The sequence below is a fragment of the Schistocerca serialis genome, chromosome 1 (genome assembly GCF_023864345.2).
Source record: "Schistocerca serialis cubense isolate TAMUIC-IGC-003099 chromosome 1, iqSchSeri2.2, whole genome shotgun sequence".
Classification (NCBI taxonomy): Eukaryota; Metazoa; Arthropoda; class Insecta; order Orthoptera; family Acrididae; genus Schistocerca; species Schistocerca serialis.
The window spans coordinates 250,269,876-250,285,156 of record NC_064638.1 but is presented as its reverse complement, the minus strand read 5'-3'; the positions used below and the strand labels follow the sequence as shown (position 1 = coordinate 250,285,156).

Sequence of the window (15,281 nt, the reverse complement as noted above, 5' to 3'; positions counted from 1 at the left end):
GTGCGCCTGCCTCCAGTCCACGTCATCTGTCTGCCGCTGGGCCGTTCTGTCACTGTGCGATGAGTACACGCCCCACCGCGCCACCCCCCCCCCCCCCCCCCCGCTCTTTCGTTTCCGGCCACTTTTCCCTCTATCGGCCACACTACTGTGCGCCTCCCACGCGAGACCTTTCTGTCCTACGCACTAAGCAGGATCGCGTGCCAGGTGTCCATCCACGCTACGACTTTCCTCGTCAGTCGGCGTTGATGACACTTGTGCGGTAGCGCTACACACGGAAATAGGTGACTCGATTAGCGTTTTTACAAAAATTAACCCTTTTTACCTTTTTTTGGGCAACGGCCTTGCCGCAGTGGATACACCGGTTCCCGTGAGATCACCGAAGTTAAGCGCTGTTGGGCGTGGTCGGCACTTGGATGGGTGACCATCCAGCCGCCATGCGCTGTTGCCATTTTTCGGGGTGCACTCAGCCTCGTGATGCCAATTGAGGAGCTACTCGACCGAATAGTAGCGGCTTCGGTCAAGAATACCATCATAATGACCGGGAGAGTCGTGTGCTGACCCACGCCCCTCCTATCCGCATCCTCCTCTGAGGACGACGGATGGTCCAGGTAGGCCACTAGTGGCCTGAAGACGGAGTGCTTTTTGTTTATTTACCTTTTTTTGAGGAAACTATATTCTAGCGCTATAAGAGAAATCTGTATTATTTTCACTGCAACATCCCTCTGCTTCACGTTATAAATCAACAATTTTCAAATAAAATATCAATTAAACATAGGCAAGTTAAATTTTGTTGTAAATATTGATGATTTTTACGTAACAGTTAATTATGTAGAACAAAGACGTTCTGTAGATTATCTCGTCCTTTATACAGGGTGTTTCACAATTCATGTTACACACTTCTAGCGGTTGTAGAGAGGTCTTAGTAGATCAAGTTCCCGGAAACGTCATCCAACGACCCAACAGACCGTCAAAGTTTCAGGCACTGGCGTCTGTAAATACGTTATTTGAGATATGTGCGTGAACAACGTACTGTTGAAAAGAACAAACTCTCGACCGATCGAGGTGGCGCAATGGTTATCACACTGGACTCGCATTCGGGAGACGACGGTTCAATCCCGCGTCCGACCATCCTGATTTAGGTTTTCTATGATTTCCCTAAATCGCTCCAGGCAAATGCTGGAATGGTTCCTTAGAAAGGGCACGGCCGACTTCCTTCCCCGTCCTTCCCTAACCCGATGAGACCGATGACCTCGCTGTTTGGTCTCTTCCCCGAAACAACCCAACCCAACCCCAGCCCCAACAAACTCTCGAGTTTTAGATGGTTCCCAACAGGTAGCAGCAGTGTGCGCCCACTTTAGTTCTAGTAAAAATGGTGTCGGGACAACACAATGCATTTTCTGTTCTACGTTTCGCGCAGAGCAGGTCAGTAATAACTGGCGAGTGACTTTCGTACTAGGTATGGTGTGGATCCTCCAGTAGCGTCCGCAAATGGTGAAGGGATGCTAGGAGGGGGGGAAGGGGGGGGGGGGCATTTGTCCCCTCTTACAAAATTGGAGTTCAGGCTTCTTGTTCATTACAGGATTCCCACAATTTTCAGAAAAGATTGTGTGTTATTGCACTTTGTAAGTAGGCTGTTTATGTTTTCTTTATGTAAGTATGTAAGTAGGCTGTTTATGTTTTCTTTATGTAAGTAGGCTGTTTAGGTTTTTTTTGGCAACGTTACGTAGCGCTCAATATGAAAATCACTGGCTGTGCTGTGTGCAGTCTGTGGCTAGTTTGCATTGTTGTCTGCCATTGTAGTGTTGGGCAGCGGCAGCTGGATGTGAACAGCGCGTAGCGTTGCGCAGTTGGAGGCGAGCCGCCAGCAGTGGTGGATGTGAGGAGAGAGATGGCGGAGGTTTGCAATTTGTCATGAACTGATATATATATTATGACTTGTGATGATATTAAGGTAAATACATTGTTTGTTCTCTATTAATATCTTTCATTTGCTAACTATCCCTATCAGTAGTTAGTGCCTTTAGTAGTTTGAATCTTTTATTTAGCTGGCAGTAGTGGCGCTTGCTGTATTGCAGTAGCTTGAGCAGCGAAGATTTTTGTGAGGTAAGTGATTTGTGAAAGGTATAGTTTAATGTTAGTCAGGGCCATTCTTTTGTAGGGAATTTTGAAAGTCAGATTGCGTTGCGCTAACAAAATATTGTGTGTCAGTTTACGCACAGTCATATGTATAAATTGTTCAAAGGGGAAGTATGTTTTCTTTATGTAAGTAGGCTGTTTAGGTTTTTTTTGGCAACGTTACGTAGCGCTCAATATGAAAATCACTGGCTGTGCTGTGTGCAGTCTGTGGCTAGTTTGCATTGTTGTCTGCCATTGTAGTGTTGGGCAGCGGCAGCTGGATGTGAACAGCGCGTAGCGTTGCGCAGTTGGAGGCGAGCCGCCAGCAGTGGTGGATGTGAGGAGAGAGATGGCGGAGGTTTGCAATTTGTCATGAACTGATATATATATTATGACTTGTGATGATATTATGGTAAATACATTGTTTGTTCTCTATTAATATCTTTCATTTGCTAACTATCCCTATCAGTAGTTAGTGCCTTTAGTAGTTTGAATCTTTTATTTAGCTGGCAGTAGTGGCGCTTGCTGTATTGCAGTAGCTTGAGCAGCGAAGATTTTTGTGAGGTAAGTGATTTGTGAAAGGTATAGTTTAATGTTAGTCAGGGCCATTCTTTTGTAGGGAATTTTGAAAGTCAGATTGCGTTGCGCTAACAAAATATTGTGTGTCAGTTTACGCACAGTCATATGTATAAATTGTTCAAAGGGGAAGTTTCAACTTCACCGGAACACTTCCGAGAGCTAGGGAAATATACTGTGGCTTTAACAATGACTATGTAACTTTCGAATGGTCATGAGGAACGTTCTTTTTTGCTTTGCTCGACAGTGGTTTCGGCGCAGTCCTATAGCCACGGCGGATTCCGGCGGTTGCTCCCAGCACAAACTAAACACGGCTGCGGTATACCAGCCCAACACACGCCACTAATTTCAACGAAGACACCCTCTCTCGCTGTTGCACAACTTAAATTACAACACTGATTTACTGTTTGTCTGTGGTCAAAGAAGTGCCGCCACGGATTGCAGATACCACATTGTGTTTTACAGTTACAGCTGATTAAAGAAATGTTCAGAGGTTGAATACTGAACAAAAGTCTGCCACCGACAGCACTAGAAGAGTGCTTTCCAACTTCTCCATCATGGCGACCCCTTGTCATAAAGTCAGTGTCTTGAGGCACCCTAACATCAATAAAAGAGAGTCTATTGTAACAAATTATGTTTTAAAGGAATCTTAATTTTTGTATTTCATTTTAAAGTAGAGTATAAGTATACATTAAACACCTTTTCACAGATACAAAATTTTCAGTAGTATTATGAATTCAATGACTCTCGTGGGCTTGACGAGCATTAAGAATCCGTCTCACATTAGCTAGGATGTAGGACAAATACAAAAGCATTTCCTCATCTAATGTTCTCACATATTTTCCTGGTAAAATTTGCGTTTTGTTGAAATTTTTTCGGTGTCATGCATGCATCGGAAATTTTTCTGCACGTATCACACGCTCCGGCGTAAGACTCCATCATCTCCAGTCCACGCGGGCCCCATTTTTAACCATTCTTTATTACAGAACCTCAATTTTGTGTTCTTGCTGCTGCATAATGTCTCGGACCAAACAGAGGTTTGAGATGCACTATGTGATTGTTGTTTTCTACGTACTGAATTTTCATAAACATTGCTCCGCATCTGACGTGTCATAAACTACGAAAGCTCTTTTTCTGGTGATAAGTTTATCAGTTTCTGATGATTTCTTTACAGAAATGATAAACTCTGGAAGAAGTAAACTAATGACACATGTCACGAACGATACAAAGAAGAAAGTATCCACTATCGCCGTTCGAAGAGCTTGTTAAGACAGGTATGAAAGGAACTGTAGAAAGTGGAGAAGTGCCAGGCTAACATTAATTCAGACATGTTTTTAAAACAAATTTATCAACGAGAAATTCTTACTACACAACATCTACAAAAACCGATGTAGCTCAACACTTAAAAGAAAAAAAAAGAGGTAACCATTAAATGTAACCCCGGACCCAATACTGACAGCAAATAGTTGTTATAGAATGACGTGAAATTTAAACTGAAGTCAATTACATTGATGTCAATTAAAAGCGTCAGCTGAAACTAAGTAACTCTTACACATTAAAATTTTAACCCCAAACCTATCTTAAAATGCGTATAGTAAACTGTTACACAAAAGTTGAAGTGGTAAACTGACATCAATTCAAATTTAAAACAATGTTCACATAAAATTAATTTATTTAACAACAGAACTTGAAACACACAATAAAAATCACAGCGGAACCACTACCCACAAGTTTTACGCGCACCATTTTCACTCGTGGCACAATTTAAGACTTCGTCAGGTACTACACGGAAGTACCAGACAATTTCAAAAGAAGCTTAGGCAGAGAGTGCCTTTAGATGAACATCAAATAAGGAGACGCGAATTGTTCGCTCAAAAAAGCTGATTACTTAGCTCAAAGATTGATCCGCAGCATTAAACTCCTTCCACGGCTTCCTCAGTGGGTTTACAGTGCCGTAAGCCTGCCATCAGGTTCGATTGTAGAATTTTGGAACACGTATTACACTCCTGGAAATGGAAAAAAGAACACATTGACACCGGTGTGTCAGACCCACCATACTTGCTCCGGACACTGCGAGAGGGCTGTACAAGCAATGATCACACGCACGGCACAGCGGACACACCAGGAACCGCGGTGTTGGCCGTCGAATGGCGCTAGCTGCGCAGCATTTGTGCACCGCCGCCGTCAGTGTCAGCCAGTTTGCCGTGGCATACGGAGCTCCATCGCAGTCTTTAACACTGGTAGCATGCGGCGACAGCGTGGACGTGAACCGTATGTGCAGTTGATGGACTTTGAGCGAGGGCGTATAGTGGGCATGCGGGAGGCCGGGTGGACGTACCGCCGAATTGCTCAACACGTGGGGCGTGAGGTCTCCACAGTACATCGATGTTGTCGCCAGTGGTCGGCGGAAGGTGCACGTGCCCGTCGACCTGGGACCGGACCGCAGCGACGCACGGATGCACGCCAAGACCGTAGGATCCTACGCAGTGCCGTAGGGGACCGCACCGCCACTTCCCAGCAAATTAGGGACACTGTTGCTCCTGGGGTATCGGCGAGGACCATTCGCAACCGTCTCCATGAAGCTGGGCTACGGTCCCGCACACCGTTAGGCCGTCTTCCGCTCACGCCCCAACATCGTGCAGCCCGCCTCCAGTGGTGTCGCGACAGGCGTGAATGGAGGGACGAATGGAGACGTGTCGTCTTCAGCAATGAGAGTCGCTTCTGCCTTGGTGCCAATGATGGTCGTATGCGTGTTTGGCGCCGTGCAGGTGAGCGCCACAATCAGGACTGCATACGACCGAGGCACACAGGGCCAACACCCGGCATCATGGTGTGGGGAGCGATCTCCTACATCTACATCTACATCTATACTCCGCGAGCCACCTTACGGTGTGTGGCGGAGGGTACTTATTGTACCACTATCTGATCCCCCCTTCCCTGTTCCATTCACGAATTGTGCGTGGGAAGAACGACTGCTTGTAAGTCTCCGTATTTGCTCTAATTTCTCGGATCTTTTCGTTGTGATCATTACGCGAGACATATGTGGGCGGTAGTAATATGTTGCCCATCTCTTCCCGGAATGTGCTCTCTCGTAATTTCGAAAATAAACCTCTCCGTATTGCGTAACGCCTTTCTTGAAGTGTCCGCCACTGGAGCTTGTTCAGCATCTCCGTAACGCTCTCGCGCTGACTAAATGTCCCCATGACGAATCGCGCTGCTTTTCGCTGGATCATGTCTATCTCTTCTATTAATCCAACCTGGTAAGGGTCCGATACTGATAAGCAATACTCAAGAATCGGACGAACAAGCGTTTTGTAAGCTACTTCTTTCGTCGATGAGTCACATTTTCTTAGAATTCTTCCTATGAATCTCAACCTGGCGCCTGCTTTTCCCACTATTTGTTTTATGTGATCATTCCACTTCAGATCGCTCCGGATAGTAGCTCCTAAGTATTTTACGGTCGTTACCGCTTCCAATGATTTACCACCTATGGCATAATCGTACTGGAATGGATTTCTGCCCCTATGTATGCGCATTATATTACATTTATCTACGTTTAGGGAAAGCTGCCAGCTGTCGCACCATGCATTAATCCTCTGCAGGTCCTCCTGGAGTACGTACGAGTCTTCTGATGTTGCTACTTTCTTGTAGACAACCGTGTCATCTGCAAAGAGCCTCACGGAGCTACCGATGTTGTCAACTAAGTCATTTATGTATATTGTAAACAATAAAGGTCCTATCACGCTTCCCTGCGGTACTCCCGAAATTACCTCTACATCTGCAGATTTTGAACCGTTAAGAATGACATGTTGTGTTCTTTCTTCTAGGAAATCCTGAATCCAATCACAAACCTGGTCCGATATTCCGTAAGCTCGTATTTTTTTCACTAAACGTAAGTGCGGAACCGTATCAAATGCCTTCCTGAAGTCCAGGAATATGGCATCAATCTGCTCGCCAGTGTCTACGGCACTGTGAATTTCTTGGGCAAATAGGGCGAGCTGAGTTTCACATGATCTCTGTTTGCGGAATCCATGTTGGTTATGATGAAGGAGATTTGTATTATCTAAGAACGTCATAATACGAGAACACAAAACATGTTCCATTATTCTACAACAGATTGACGTAAGCGAAATAGGCCTATAATTATTCGCATCTGATTTATGACCCTTCTTGAAAATGGGAACGACCTGCGCTTTCTTCCAGTCGCTAGGTACTTTACGTTCTTCCAGCGATCTACGATAAATTGCTGATAGAAAGGGGGCAAGTTCTTTAGCATAATCACTGTAGAATCTTAAGGGTATCTCGTCTGGTCCGGATGCTTTTCCGCTACTAAGTGATAGCAGTTGTTTATCAATTCCGATATCGTTTATTTCAATATTTTCCATTTTGGCGTCCGTGCGACGGCTGAAGTCAGGGACCGTGTTACGATTTTCCGCAGTGAAACAGTTTCGGAACACTGAATTCAGTACTGGCCGTACACCACTGGTGATCGTCGAGAGGACACTGAATAGTGCACGGTGCATCCAAACCGTCATCGAACCCATCGTTCTACCATTCCTAGACCGGCAAGGGAACTTGCTGTTCCAACAGGACAATGCACGTCCGCATGTATCCCGTGCCACCCAACGTGCTCTAGAAGGTGTAAGTCATCTACCCTGGCCAGAAAGATCTCCGGATCTGTCCCCCATTGAGCATGTTTGGGACTGGATGAAGCGTCGTCTCACGCGGTCTGCACGTCCAGCACGAACGCTGGTCCAACTGAGGCGCCAGGTGGAAATGGCATGGCAAGCCGTTCCACAGGACTACATCCAGCATCTCTACGATCGTCTCCATGGGAGGATAGCAGCCTGCATTGCTGCGAAAGGTGGATATACACTGTACTAGTGCCGACATTGTGCATGCTCTGTTGCCTGTGTCTATGTGCCTGTGGTTCTGTCAGTGTGATCATGTGATGTATCTGACCCCAGGAATGTGTCAATAAAGTTTCCCCTTCCTGGGACAATGAATTCACGGTGTTCTTATTTCAATTTCCAGTAGTGTATGTTCGAGTATAATGACTTTTCTGGAGACTAGAACTCTACTCTTTAGGAATCAGCATTGGTTTCGAAAAAGACGGTCGTGTGAAACCCAGCTCGCGCTATTCGTCCACGAGACTCAGAGGGCCATAGACACGGGTTCACAGGTGGATGCCGCGTTTCTTGACTTCCGAAAGGCGTTCGATACAGTTACCCACAGTCGTTTAATGAACAAAGTAAGAGCATATGGACTATCAGACCAATTGTGTGAGGAGTTCCTAGATAACAGAACGCAGCATGTCATTCTCAGTGGAGAGAAGTCTTCCGAAGTAAGAGTGATTTCAGGTGTGCCGCAGGGGAGTCTCATTGGACCGTTGCTATTCACAATATACATAAATTACCTGGTGGATAACATCGGAAGTTCACTGAGCCTTTTTGCAGATGACTCTGTGGTGTATCGTGAGGTTGTAACAATGGAAAATTGTACTGAAATGCAGGAGGATCTGCAGCGAATTGACGCATGGTGCAGGGAATGACAATTTAATCTCAATGTAGACAAGTGTAATGTGCTGCGAATACATAGAAAGATAGATCCCTTATCATTTAGCTACAAAATAGCAGGTCAGCAGCTGGAAGGAGTTAATTCCATAAATTATCTGGGAGTACGCATTAGATTTAAAATGGAATGATCATATAAAGTTGATCGTCGGTAAAGCAGATGCCAGACTGAGATTCATTGGAAGAATCCTAAGGAAATGCAATCCGAAAACAAAGGAAGTAGGTTACAGTACGCTTGTTCGACCACTGCTTGAATACTGCTCAGCATTGTGGGATCCGTACCAGATAGGGTTGATAGAAGATATAGAGAAGATCCAACGGGAAGCAGCGCGCTTCGTTACAGGATCATTTAGTAATCGCGAAAGCGTTACGGAGATGATAGATAAACTCCAGTGGAAGACTCTGCAGGAGAGACGCTCAGTAGCTCGGTACGGGCTTTTGTTGAAGTTTCGAGAACATACCTTCACCGAAGAGTCAAGCAGTATATTGCTCCCTCCTACGTATATCTCGCGAAGAGACCATGAGGATAAAATCAGAGAGATTAGAGACCACACAGAAGCATACCGACAATCCTTCTTTCCACGAACAATACGAGACTGGAATAGAAGGGAGAACCGATAGAGGTACTCAGGGTACCCTCCGCCACACACCGTCAGGTGGCTTGCGGATTATGGATGTAGATGTAGATGTAGATGTAGATTTCACATTTCAGTCCTGCGTACACTTCTTGCAAACGTATCATACAAATGATTAAATTGCCATGATAAAACCTGAAACATAAATCAGTTACTACCGGTGCCACACATACACATAAAACAAATGGCACCCACAAGAGTAGATTCAAAAACAATCTTTACAACACGAAAAATAAACTAAACAGATCACCAGATGTTGAATAGAAGAACTACTGAGCTCGCATGGAGCGAACAGGTGCTCGTCCATAAATGCAACCAGGGTGCAACGACAGTGTTGTGATGGCTGTACACACTTTCCAGCTTTGTTTTGACCGGCAATCTCTTCCGGACAGTGGAGACGGGATTCGAAAGCGTTAGCATCGTTCACTGTCAAGATGTCTATGAACACGGAGGTACAGTGCGACCAGGAAACACTCGAATTCAGAAGGGTGGTTCTTTTCAAACGACGGCACTCAACCCCAACGAGGCCGCTCTATTACTCCAGTTGCAGACGAGATGTTTTCCGACGCAAACACGGGTCTGTTCCCAACTCCGGCCTGGCTCGTCGCCTTCCTCTTGCCGCTGATATCCCAAAAACTTCCGCTGACCCGCACGCGCCGCCAAGCGGACAACGTTCACAGAACAAGTTACTCTCTGGCAAAGAGACTCCACCAGAGGGGTAAAAAATCAGAAAAATTCAAAATAACTATCAGGATGATGCAGCACACATCACAAAAACACGAACCGATAGACAGTTACGATGTGCAGCAGCATAAGAGAGACATCAATCCCCTCCAAAATTGAAAGTTACATGAACAAAATACTGGAATTGAGCATACCGATAACTCGCGTAATACATATTCTGAACAAAGAGAAGAATGTCTTTTATTCATCAGTAAACACTTCCGGGCTAAGTTTCCGTGGTCGATCTGTAGAACTTTTTCTCCCTGACGTTTCGTTCTCAGCTACGGAGAACATCTTTCGAGATGAGTCGACGACTGGCTGCTAGGAGCTGGGCCGCCGCTTATATGGAGATCGTAGAGGGCGCCACCGCACGTCACATGGCATCGATGTGTAGCTATCTCTGGCTATGGCTGTTCTCTCGATTGCAGGCAATCGATTGTCACGTGATTGATGCAACGTCGACCGCCATATCTTGTCCAATTTTAATCCTTCTTCTTCATAAGCGGCGGCCCCAGCTCCTAGCAGCCAGTCGTCGACTCACCTCGGAAGATGTTCTCCGTAGTTGAGAACGAAACGTCAGAGAGAAGAAATCTACAGATCGACCACTGCAACTTAGCCCGGAAGTGTTTACTGATGAAGACGCCGGCCTTGAAAGCCTACATGGAATGTCTTTTATTATTTCATCAAAATTATTTCTATTGTTTTACATTCTTAATTTGCTAGCCACGTGACACCCTGGATGCCAATACTCGACACCCTTGGGTGTCGGGACACCTAGTCTGGAAAGCTTCACCCAGAGAGCTCTGCATTATGATAACATTTCACAAAACGCGCCAAAAGGAAGTGTATCTGTGCAAATCGATATTACTACACTTGAATTACGCCAGACAACTTTGAAGAACAGAAGGCATGAAAATAATAAATCCAATAACAAGTTGTGATGTGAAGTTCTGTAGGCAAATGAAGTGTTGCGGTTGGCATCGATGTTGAATAACTGCTTTTAACGTTGGTGACCTGTTTCTTGTCCTTAAAGAGTATTAATCAGTGCATTTCTGTTGTTTTCTTTATTAACAAGCAACATAGATTTGTGAAGTTCTCAGAACGTTCTTGTCTTTTACATTTTCAATTTTAAACGTCAAACCAACAGTTAATGGTGCTTTCGTTTTCTAGCTCATTGGACGCGCTGAATCTAATCATAAGAGGTATGTAACGTTACATTGTTAAATCATAAAGGGGAATCTTTATTCATACCGGTAATTCCAAAAGATGTACTTTGTATGTATTAATAAAATACACTTACCTTTTAGGTGCCAAACTAAGCTATCTTTAAAACAGTTGAATTTAAACCATGTGCAGTCTATTATTCTTCGTGCAAAATTTATTTCTTCAACTTACCGAATCAGTTATGTTATAAGTATTAATTTCGGAATGTTGATCGATCTTGTATAAATACGGGAACAATTATTAAAAGGAATTGAAATTTGGGCTCTCGAAGAGTGTTAAAAAATAAGTGCACTGGTAAGACACGTAACGAAGAGGTACTAAAAGTAACAGATGAGGAACGGATACAGTGGAAGACTCTTACCAGAAGAAACGACACCTTAGAGGTACCTACGCTAAGGCATTCATCAATATGTAACTTTATGTTTGAAGGAGCAGTGGAGGAGAAAGACCGTAACAATATTCTACCTTTTCGTTTGAAAGACTATGTTCAAGGATTTATTCAAAATAACTACTATTAAACGCCAGCTACCGATTCTTTTTACGAACTGCATATCCTCTAAACGTAACTGGGTTACAACTGTGAATCACACTTCCGTTTCTTTATACTTTTGTCAAAATTGGTTGCAAATTATTAGATTTTTGTTGATTACATAGGTGCACGAGGAGGTTGTTTAGACATATGTGCCATTTTCAAGTGGTTATATTGATGGAATGACGTCCATAAAACATCTTGGAACGTAATTTCTTTTATGTACTATGTTGTTAACATAGGTCACGTGACTGCTTAGTCTAAATGGAATGACATATATAAATCACCTTAGAACGTAAGTTCTTTTATGATATATCGTTCCAATTTTACAGCTGTCAAAAAATAATACGAAATTTCCATAGAAATTAAATACATGACCAATATTAACAACGTAGTACATAAAGCAACTTACGATCGGAGAGTGTATATGATTTCGTTCCATCTAGACGAAGAAAATATTTGACCTATATTAACAACGTGCAAGATGTTTCACGGACGTCACTCCATGCAGACGAACACTTGAATATGGTACATATGGCGAAACAAGCTTGTCTTGAACCTATTAATCAACAATAACAAATAATTTGCAGCTAATTTTCTCAAAAGTGTAAGGAATATATCGTATTACGTCCTTAAGCAAGCTGCGGTCCCAGCACACAAGAAGTTATTTAATACACTTCCGTTTCTCGCTCAGGGTGGGCGGGTTATTGGACCGGATTGAAGTTAAACTACAATGATCTATACTTGGATAACATTATTTCCTTGAGATCGTCCGTCTTTTCAGTGGTGATTCTGGTTCTATATCGAAGTATCGCACTTTACGGCCCGCCACAGATTCCTCTGCTGTGCCAACCTCTTCGTCTCAGAGTAGCTCTTAAACCCACTGTCTTCAATTATTAACATTGGAAGCCTTCCCCTACAGTTTTTACCCTTTACTAATCCCTGAAGTACCACGGAAGTTCTTCCCTGATCTCTTAAAACCTACTCTAGCGTTCTGACCCTCCTTGTTGTCAGCGTTCCCTCGCCGATTATACACAGATCCTGCTCCTATCTAATCATTCCACAACTTTTCAACATTCTTGTGTAGCCCCACACCTCAAACTCATCGATTCTATCGTGCTCCGGTTTTCCTACAGCCCATGATGTACTTCCACACAATGCTGTGCTCGAAGCCTAAGTCCCTATAAATTTCTCAAATTAAGTCCCATTATTGAAACTGTAGATTTTTTTCAATTACGAATGACCTCTTTGCTTGTGTTACTTTCCCCTTTATATTCTCCTTGCTTGGTCCATCATATGATATTTAGCTCCAAGGTAGCACAATTCCTTCACTTAGTTTACTTCGTAGTCCCCAGCTTTGATGTTAAGATTCTCTCTAATCTCATTTCCGCTACTCATCATTACTTTCGCTTTTCTTCGGTTTATTCAGTTGATATTTGTGGTCAGGAGACTGTTAATCCATTCAGTCACTCTTGTGATGTTCCTCACTTTCACTGAGGATAGCAATGTCATGAGCGAATTTTATTATTGATATCTTCTTACCCTGAATGTTACTTTTATCTTGACTCTTTCATGCTTGCATCTTCGATGTATAGATTGAACACCAGGGAAGATAGTCACTATCCCTGACTTCGCTCTTTTTTATCCGAGCATTTCGTTCGTCATCTTTCATTCTTATTCTTTGTTCCTGGTTCTTACACACACTATATATGAACCGTCTGTCTAATTTTTCTGAGAATTTCGAACATCTTGAACATTTTAAGTAGTCGAAAATTTTTCCAGGACGTCAAATCCCAAGAACTTGTACCGATCTTAATCTACCTTCCATTATCAAGGGCAAAGCCGAAACTGCCCTTCTACCGGCATCACCTCCACTATCGCATTGTTGTTGTTGTGGTCTTCAGTCCAGAGACTGGTTTGATGCAGCTCTCCATGCTACTCTATCCTGTTCTTCATCTCCCAGTACCTACTGCAACCTACATCCTTCTGAATCTGTTTAGTGTATTCATATGGTTCAAATGGTTCTGAGCACTATACGACTTAACTTCTGAGGTCATCAGCTGCCTAGAACATAGAACTAATTAAACCTAACTAACCGAAGGACATCACTCACATTCATGCCCGAGGCAGGATTCAAACCTGCGACGGTAGCGGTCGCTCGGTTCCAGACTGTAGCGCCTAGAACCGCACGGCCACTCCGGCCGGCTGTTAAGTGTATTCATCTCTTGGTCTCCTTCTACAATTTTTACCCTCCACGCTGCCCTCCAATACTAAAGTGGTGATCCCTTGATGCCTCAGAATATGCCCTACCAACCGATCCCTTCTCCTAGTCAAGTTGTGCCACAATTTCTCTTCTCTCCAATTCTATTCAGAACCTCCTCATTAGTTATGTGATCTACCCATCTAATCTTCAGCATTCTTCTGTAGCACCACAAATCGAAAGCTTCTATTCTCTTCTTGTCTAAACTATTTATCGTCCATGTTTCACTTCCATACATGGTTACACTCCATACAAATACTTTCAGAAACGTCTTCCTGACACTTAAATCTATACTCGATGTTAACAAACTTCTCTTCTTCCCATTGCCAGTCTACATTTTATATCCTCTGTAATTCGACCATCATCAGTTATTTTGCTCCCCAAATAGCAAAACTCCTCTACTACTTTAAGTGTCTCTTTTCCTAATCTAATACCCGCAAAATCACCCGACTTATTTCGACTACATTCCATTATCCTCGTTTTGCTTTTGTTGATTTTCATCTTATATCCTCCCTTCAAGACACTATCCATTCCGTTCAACTGCTCTTCCAAGTCCTTTGCTGTCTCTGACAGAATTACAATGTCATCGGCGAACCTCAAAGTTTTTATTTCTTCTCCATGGTTTTTAATACCTACTCCGAATTTTGCTTTTGTTTCCTTCACTGCTTGCTCACTATACAGATTGAATAACGTCGGGGAGAGGCTACAACCCTGTCTCACTCCCTTCCCAACCACTGCTTCCCTTTCATGTCCCTCAACTGTTATAACTGCCATTTGGTTTCTATACAAATTGTAAATAGCCTTTCGCTCCCTATATTTTACCCGTGCCACCTTCAAAATTTGAAAGAGAGTATTCCAGTCAACATTGTCAAAAGCTTTCTCTAAGTCGACAAATGCTAGAAACGTAGGTTTGCCTTTCCTTAATCTAGCTTCGAAGATAAGCCGTAGTGTCAGTATTGCCTCACGTGCTCCAATATTTTTACGGAATCCAAACTGATCTTCCCCGAGGTCGACTTCTAGCAGTTTTTCCATTCGTCTGTAAAGAATTCGCGTTAGTATTTTGCAGCTGTGACTTATTAAACTGATAGTTCGGTAATTTTCACATCTGTCAACACCTGCTTGCTTTGGGACTGGAATTATTATATTCTTCGCACTATCGCACTATAGGTCCATAAAAATACCATGATGATTACACAGATTTATTGGTTATGCCAGTATTGTTTTCCTGGCCTCATATGAGCGGCCCGTTTCCATTCTTCCACAGCCTTGACGGCGATAACGCTAAGAATTTTCACGAGACGCTCTGTTATCCGGGTGGTGCTTAGCTTCATGAATCAGTAATGATTAGCGTGGCTACCGCCTGTTTGCCGAAGGCATAGTCTAACACAAATATTGGTCGTAATCCGGGATGAAGTGGCGGGATCTGCAGTCCGCAAACAGCGCGGTTCAATCTGACGCGCTAAACCTGGCAGCAGGGAGGGTCCGAGGGCTGAGGGCTTGAGCTCTGGGCACCCCTGGGCGGACGTGATCGCGGCTGCGGACCTCGCGGCCCTTAACAAGCGACCTGTGCGCTCGTTGCGCCGGCGCATCGTTACGCGATGATTAAAACGCTCCCGCATGGAGGTATTCCCGATCCCGCACGTGTC

At 43.9% G+C, this 15,281-nt stretch overlaps 1 pseudogene; it reads left to right on the top strand.

Annotated features, from left to right (window-relative positions):
* The first annotated feature begins 331 nt into the window (after positions 1–331).
* LOC126428629 (5S ribosomal RNA) lies at positions 332–448 on the top strand (annotated as a pseudogene).
* The last annotated feature ends 14,833 nt before the right edge of the window (positions 449–15,281 follow it).